Source organism: Spinacia oleracea, chromosome 6, assembly GCF_020520425.1.
Source record: "Spinacia oleracea cultivar Varoflay chromosome 6, BTI_SOV_V1, whole genome shotgun sequence".
Taxonomy (NCBI): Eukaryota; Viridiplantae; Streptophyta; class Magnoliopsida; order Caryophyllales; family Amaranthaceae; genus Spinacia; species Spinacia oleracea.
Window position 1 is genome coordinate 63,169,535 of NC_079492.1, and position 8,665 is coordinate 63,178,199.

The 8,665-nt window shown below is 36.0% G+C and overlaps 1 long non-coding RNA gene across 1 annotated transcript; it reads left to right on the forward strand.

Moving 5' to 3' along the window:
• Nucleotides 1-340: 340 nt before the first annotated feature.
• Nucleotides 341-8,029, forward strand: LOC110801820 (uncharacterized). The gene is made up of 7 exons (XR_008923725.1): nucleotides 341-562; nucleotides 695-781; nucleotides 1,063-1,378; nucleotides 1,500-1,556; nucleotides 2,749-2,825; nucleotides 2,915-2,974; nucleotides 7,802-8,029. It is a non-coding gene; the product is annotated as an uncharacterized lncRNA (long non-coding RNA).
• Nucleotides 8,030-8,665: the final 636 nt, after the last annotated feature.

An 8,665-nucleotide genomic window follows, 5' to 3' on the forward strand; every position in this document is an offset into this window, starting at 1 on the left:
AGGTCAACGCGGGTCAAACCCTTTAAAGGGTTGTTGCAGCGTACAAATTAATTGCCCCCTGCAAAAGAATTTTTTACAGCGTACAGTCTAAAAGCCCCCTGCAATAACCCTTTTATTTTGCAGCGTACATGGTAAAAGCCCCCTGCAATTACAAGTTGTAATATTTTTCGCTGCAAAGTTAATTCAAAACCAAACGTTTAGTTCTATCTCAAACCTCAAAGACCAAATTCTTAAATCACATCGCGCGCTCAGTACTCCCTTCTTCTTCCCTCAGCTTTCCCTGCGTCTCGCCCGTCGCCGATGGTTCTTGCCAGTCGCCGCTAGGTCTTGCCCGTCGCCGCTGGGTTTTTCCCGTCGCCGGTGGTACTCCAGCAAGATCTCGGGTTTTTGTCGGGATTTTAATTTGGAATTAAGTTAGAAATTAGGGCTTGTGAATTAGAATTTGGGGATTTGGGAGTTAGGGCTTTTCGTATCGGCGGCAGAGCACCACTCGGAACCACTCCACAGCAGCAGCGTGAGTGACCGACGACAGCCCGCAGTGGTGGTCGACGGAGCAAGCTAGGTCTGTTTTGTTATTTTTGTATTTTAAATTAAATTGCTAATTATATTGTATTTGAATTATTTTGTGCAATTATGTTTTATACTTTGTAAATATGAATTCAAGAATCGAGAGCCTTGTGCACTGCGATTGTAGGTTGATTTGATTCAGGGGATTGGAAGATAACCAACTTGGAGGACCTCTGCCCAAGAGCCTTGGGAATTTGATTAACTTGAGAACCTTGTGAGTGTGTTTTTCAGTGAACTCTAGAAGCTGATACTTGGAGCACTTCAAATCTGCTTATACAACATTATGTTTCAGTATTAGGATAGTTCTTGTTGTGTTTAAATATAATACTATGCAGCTAGTTGGTGAGACTTGGTGGCTAACTGATTGTTATAATGTTACATATTTTTCCATGTCTTTGAAGTTTGAGGCTTTTGTGTTGTTTACTTGTTTCCTTTGCAAGATTTTCATATTGTACAGTACAAGATTCATTTACAAAATATTTGCTCCTCTTGTAGAGTACTTGCTGCAAGCGTTCTTCTGGCTATAATATGGGCAAATTCTAGATCACTTCTTTTAGCAGTTGGTCAAGATGATCAAATTGCAGCTCAAGCCGGACACTATGCTGAATTCGTGATCCCTGGTCTCTTTGCTTATGGTCTTCTTTACTCACTTCAGAGATTCTTACAAACCCAGAATATCGTTTTCCCTATGATGATAACTGCAGGGATCACTACACTACTCCATTTGCCAGTTTGCTGGACTTTGGTCTTCAAATGTGGTCTTCGAAACCGAGGAGTTGCCCTTGCAACTGGTGTATCTTATTGGATTAATGTAATATTGTTAGCACTTTATGTTAAGTTTTCATAAGAAACATTCAATGTGAGCTGACGTTCCAAGATAATTAAGCAAATCGGATTATACCATCTGACTGCTGGTCCTCTTTTATTTGCAGTCTCAACACAGCTGCACTTGTGTGGATGATCCCCTTTGGTCTTAGTGGTGCTGTCAGGTATTTTTCTCTTTTTCTTCTGATATTTGTGAGACTTGTTACCAAAATTACCTCTTGAAGTGAACTAAAAAAGTAAATGTGGGTGTTCCTGCTAATGTTACTTTCGGAATATCGCGATTAGGAGGGTCAATTTTGCCTGTTTCTTTGATCGTTTACTTTCACTTTCATAATTCCATTATTTCTAAATTTTGTTTTTGATTTTATTTGGTAATTTTTGAATTGAAATCCTGAATTAGAGCTTTTCATTGAGGTTTTCATTGCTGCTTTCTGCCCTCTCCTTACCCTGCTGCTTTCTACCCTCTCCTCCTCTTCTTACCTGCTTCTTCTCTCTCCTGTGCTATGGCTTACTGGAGGAGAAAAAGATAAGTTCTTTTCTCTCAGCTTCATAATTGATTTCTTCAGATTAGGTTAAGGATCAAATTTAGTATTTATGCAGAGTTTCATCATTATCGACTTCAACAGTTAAGATTATGCAGGCTTTAGATCCCCGACAAGGTGTGTTGTTGATTTTCAATTAATTCAAGTATTCAATACTTTTGACTATATGCTCTCAATTTTGCATTTTTCTGTTAATTATATTGTTGTTCCGTTTTGGATCTCTCTGTTTATCTCAATGTTAGTTTACTTGTAGATTGTTTCTTCGATTTATGTGGTCACAGGTTGCTGGGCGAATTGTCCCTAGATTGTGTCAATTTTTCTATTGGTTTACAATTGATAACCCCTAAATCTGGATTTTTTTTCTTAGTATTAAGTTAGCTTAATGAAATTAAATTCAGTTCTTAGCACAAAATTTTTTGTATTTTGAAAGATTTTTGGAAGGGTCAGAATGTCTGCTAGAAGTTGTTGACTGAATCAATCCATGCCATAAATTTAATAAATGTTTCAACTGAGATGAACTATAGATGAACATTCCTCATCCACCAAAACTTGTCCAATGACTGAAATTTAAACAGATGCAGACACAAATGAATAAACAACAGGGTAATCTCTCATCATCTTTATGATATTTGTTAATGGCAGAATGGTTTAAAATCTCTCTTGTAAGGAACATTCACCCTTTTCCCTCTAATTTTGTTGAATTTGGGGAAGTTCGAGCTACATGTGAAGATCAAACTCATTATTGGATAGTTATATTTATTGATATATGTAACTAATGCCTTGTGGCATAATCTGACGGACGCTTATTGTGCAGTACTGCAGTTTGATACCGTTCCATCAACTCATGCGGCTTCTCATTCGAGTGACAGATCGAAGGAGACTGATCATAAGGTTAGAAGTTGTTCACTCTTTTCTTTTTCATGCAATTTGACATCTTGTAGCTTCATTTTTGTAACATCTTTAAAGATTTATTATTATAGACTCTACGAAGGCTTGCTCAGAACCGTGAGGCAGCAAGGAAAAGCCGGTTGAGGAAAAAAGTAAGACATCTAATTTTGTTTCTTGCATGTGCTTTGGTGTTGGTTAATTATTTAATTTTTTTTCTCATTTAATTAATTAATGGAATTAGCTGGAGAAGGATTCCATGCGGGGAAAAAATAAGTCATAAACCTAATATGAAAATCTCCTAAGTTTCTGCTTGTTATTTTTTTTTTGGTCTTTAACATGCTCTTGTATTATCTTTCTTTTTCTTTCCCTCCCTTTTTCTTTTTTGGAAATAGGCATAGGTAGTTCTTGGATTTGGGTGGATATCCCAAGCTTTTAAGTCAATAATGAAAAACCTGTCGTGATTTTAAGGCTAAGTGCAAAAATCTTAATTCTATTCAATCATCTGAATCAAGCTAGGCTCTTTGTTTTTTGCTGGAAAACTGAAAAGTAGTGGACAACTTAATGCACTCCATTAGGGATTTGGTTAGTTATATATGGTTTTGCAGCATGGTAGAAAGCTAGAGCTGGTTAAACATTAAAATTAGCAGTACCAGGTTAGCTGAGCTGGTAAATCTAATCTAATTATGTTTGTGACACCAAAGGCGAAACATATGAAGAAGTAAGTCACAGTCTTATTATTTTTGCAATTAATATGTAAAACTCCAATTAATGATGAGGTTTTAATTTTGTGATTACGAGGAAAAATTATTGGGTTTTTTTTGTTATTAATAATAGTTAAAAGAATAAATGGGGTTGGCTGTATGAACCAAGAATTTATGAAGTTCTAGACTTCTAGGTTTTGATTCATGAGATTGGGCTACGACAAAAGGTTTGGGTTTCTGACATTTGGTAGATTTTCTCATATTTCAAACAAATGGAAATCATAATTTCAATTGGATTGTGACTGACTTTGAGATTGATGAAATTATACATGTTTTTACATGTGTCAACCTTATGTGGAATTGCATATAGTTTTCATGGAATTCCAGAATTTCAATTGGACTCTGACTTTAAAAATGTCATCACTGATTTTGAGATTGATGAAAGTATACCTGTTTTTTTAACATGTGATTACTTTATGTGTACTTGCAGATAGTTGGACTGGCAAATGCAATGATGAAACACTACAAGAGTGTGGACGAATTGGAGGATGTTGCTGACAATGTCGGTACCGGTGGTGATGGAGCAAACACTGTAAATATCTCTACCGACGCCTCTATATTGGCCGCCGCTTGTGGTGCCAAAGTAGCCAAGGTTGCATCTCAGTTTTTGCTTCTCAATTGGTGTGTTTTGGGGGGAGGGGAGGGGTTCATGTCAAAGTGTGAAAGAGTGGTACAAATTGAGTCTGAATATCTGCTAATTGTGTTTAAATATGCTGGATTTACTAATGATGGGTTGTGTTTTTTGGGATTTTGTTGCAGCAAGGGAACAGATCAAGCTGTACTAAGGTTGTTTCAATTTTGCAGAACGGTGCGCGGTGCATGCTTTTCAATTGACTAAAGGTAATTCCATTTGCACACTTCTGGTAAATTTCTGCACTTTTTTATTTTCCTTCCAATTTTTTTTCAAAGAATAAAACTTTGGTTGTGAATATTCTTAGCAGCATTATGTAATTTCAGCAGTTTATTCTTAGTACTCAAACATTGAATAGGCTTTGATGTGACTAATTTCAAAATTGTTTTGCAGACATAGAAGCAGGTGAGAATATTTTAGTCAAAATATGACATATAATGATCAAACGAGCCTAAAATGAAATTTTCACTTCTAACTTTAAACTAACGAACGTAAGAACTCATTTCAAACTTACTACATAATTCATATGATTAGTTTTAACTTTCCAAGACTCAATCCAATCTATTTATGTACATTTGAGACTTGTTTGGCCATTATAGGTCATATTTAGGCTAAAATGACATTTTCGCTCCCAACTTTGAACTAATGAACCTAAGAACTCATTTCAAACTTACTACATGATTTATATGATTAGCTTTAACTTTCCAAGACTCAATCCAATCTATTTATGCACATTTGAGACTTGTTTGGCCATTATAGGTCATAATGAAGGAAATAATGCCCTTGGTCCAAGTATGCATTTAATGTTAAGTCTAATAAATGCGGTTCAGTATTAATTAACAAGTTAATAAATTCAGTGAGATCAAGTGAGCTGAATGCCTAGCTAGAGGCCGCTTCAGTTCAAGTGGAATTAATGATATTAATCCAGAGCTTACTCTTGACTGAACCCGTAGGGTCACAAAAATAGTACGTAAACGGATCAAATATTTAATGGCATTAAATGCTCCATCTATGGATATTCGGAATCGACGGATCTTGGTTTCAGTGGGAGCTGAGATCGTCAAAAGCAAGAAATGAATAATCCGGAAACGATGATATTGCCGGAAACGAAAATATGGACCGTATCAGAATTATAAATATTATCCAAGTCGTAGATGTTGCCGGAAACGGAAACATGGTACGTATCGGAAAATATTATCGGAAATGGAAATATTGCCGGAATCGGAAATATTGCCGGAAACGAAAATATTGTCAGAATAGGAAAAATTATCGAAATCGGAAAATAATTCCGGAAACGGAAATATTAAAAATTTGTTCGAAACGGAAATTAATTCCGGAATCGGAAATATTAAATATTGTTCGTATCGGAAATGAATTCCAGAATCGGGAATTTAATCGGAAGCGTATCGTACGAATTAGCATCGGACGAGGCTCGCTCGACGAAGGCCCAGAACGAAGCCAGATCGTCGCCCAGGAAGCCACACGCAACATACCACACACCAAGCCTCGACCAGGCCCAGCGCAAGGCCAGGCCCAGCCAAGGCCTTGGGCGCGCGCGCGGATCACAAGCAGCGAGCTGGGACGAGGCGTTGTGCACTCAGCGTGGGCCGCAAGGCCTGCGCGCGGGTGTACGGTGCTCGTGCGATGCTCGTGTGTGTACTATACGAATCCTAAAGCTATCGGGATTTGACATATGATTAAATTCTAATCCTAATAGATAAAGTTTATTTAATAGAGTCCTAGCAGGATTCTAATTAAACTAAATTAGTATTCTAATAGGATTATAAGTCCATTTCCATAACTCTATAAATAGGGGCCTAGGGTCACAAATTTATATACAACATTGAAGTATTCAAAGGTAAGATTTTAAAGCAAAAATCAGCCAAACACTTGCAACCTATTTAGCCGAAATTCTTAGAACCTTAAGGGTAATTCTAGTTGGCAAAGCTTAAGGCGGATCCGGACGTGCTGTGGACTATCTACGGAGGGACAACACTTGGAGTCCTAAAGACTTGTTCTTTTTCGGTTCGGGCGCAGCTAGGGAGGGCACGCTACAAAGTGTATTCACCTAAATTATGCTAAATGATTATGTGTAAATAATATGTTTCCTGGCATTAAGGTTTTCCGCATGATTTATGTTTTGTCATATGTATCATAACCTAACACATAATTAGGCTAAAATGACATTTTCGCTCCCAACTTTAAACTAACGAACCTAAGGACTCATTTTATTCTTATTACATGATTAATATGCATAGTATTAACTTTCTAAAACTCATTCTAATCTATGTATGCACATTTAAGTCTCATTGGGTCGCTATAGGTCATATTTAGAGCTAAAACGACATGTCCGCTCCCAACTTTGAACTAAAGAACCTAAGGACTCATTTTATTCTTATTACATGATTAACATGCATAGTATTAACTTTCTAAAACTCATTTTAATCTATGTATGCACATTTAAGGCTCATTGGGTCGTTATAGGTCATATTTAGAGCTCAAACGACATTTCAGCTCCCAACTTTGAACTAAAGAACCTAAGGACTCATTTGATTCTTATTACATGATTAATATGCATATTATTAACTTTCTTAAACTAATTCCATTCTATTTATGCACATTTAAGGCTCATTAGATCGCTATAGGTCATATTTAGAGCTTAAATAACATTTACGCTCCCAACTTTGAACTAATGAACCTAAGGACCCATTTTATTCTTATTACATGATTAATATACATAGTATTAACTTTCTAAAACTCATTCCAAACTATTTATGCACATTTAAGGCTCATTGGATCGTTATAGGTTATATTTAGAGCTAAAATGACATTTACGCTCCCAACTTTGAACTAAAAAACCTAAGGACTCATTTGATTCTTATTATATTATTAATATGCATGTTTTTAACTTTTTAAAAGTCATTCCAATCAATTATGCACATTTAAGGCTCATTGGGTCGTTATTGGTCATATTTAGAGCTAAAATGACATTTCCGCTCCCAGCTTTGAACTAAAGAACCTAAGGACTCATTTGATTCTTATTACATGATTAATATGCATAGTTTTAACTTTCTTAAACTAATTCCAATCTATTTATGCACATTTAAGGCTCATTAGATCGCTATAGGGCATATTTAGAGCTTAAATGACATTTACGCTCCCAACTTTGAACTAAAGAACCTAAGGACTCATTGTATTCTTATTACATGATTAATATACATAGTATTAACTTTCTAAAACTCATTCTAAACTATTATGCACATTTAAGGCTCATTAGGTCGTTATAGGTCATATTTAGAGCTAAAATGACATTTACGCTCCCAACTTTGAACTAAAGAACCTATGGACTCATTTTATTCTTATTACATGATTAATATGCATAGTTTGAACTTTTTTAAACTCATTCCAATATATTTATGCACATTTAAGGCTCATTGGATAATTATAGGTCATATTTAGGCTAAAATGACATTTTCCTTACTCTTGACTCGTATTCTAGACTATTAGGACATTGTAATTAGTTCTTGAATTTTAAAATGTGATATTAAATTTGCATTTAATCTATTGAAATTTTTGTTTTTGTAAAGGTCTATACTCTGAGGAATGCGCCTTATGCTAGTGAGGAAATTGATGTGGTTCGTGAGCAATGGGCTAAGTTTTTTACCAGCAAATATTTATTATTGGCCTGATCGCGCTTGATCGAGTTGGTTTAGATGTTATAGACCAATCTTTTATATTAAAATTTATGCGTACAATGAAATTGGAACATATATTTAAATGTACGTGCACTTTGGTTTAATGTATACAAAACAACAATTATTGTTTTATATTTGTTATACAGGTTGCGATATTTTATTATTGTTGTGACAGGTTTCTATATTTGGTGCAAGGCATTCTAGGTATCCTAAACAAAATTAAAATTTTCCCACCAAAAGTGCTTTGTTGCAGCGTACATATATATGTGTACGCTGCAACAAGGGTGTAAAATTTAACAAAATTTCACACTTGTTGTAGCGTACAAATAGATGTACCCTGCAATAGGTGGGGTCTATTACAGCGTACATGAATTTGTACGCTGTAACAAGTCAAGATTTTGGCCAAATTTTGGCACTTGTTACAGCGTACATGACTTTGTACGCTGTAACAAGTCAAGATTTTGGCCAAATTTTTGACACTTGTTGCAGCGTACATGCATATGTACGCTGCAAAAATTACTTTTTTGCAGCGAACATTGTACGCTGCAACAAGTCCAGACTTGTTGCAGGCCCCCCAGTTGCAGCATACGATGTACGCTGCAACAGGGGTCTAAAAGCCCGCTGCAACAAGTGTTTTTTCTACTAGTGTAGCTATCTACGGAGGGACGACATTTGGAGTCCTAGACTTGTTCTTGTTCGGTTCGGGCGCAGCTAGGGAGGGCACGCTACAAAGAGTATGCATCATAAATTATGCTA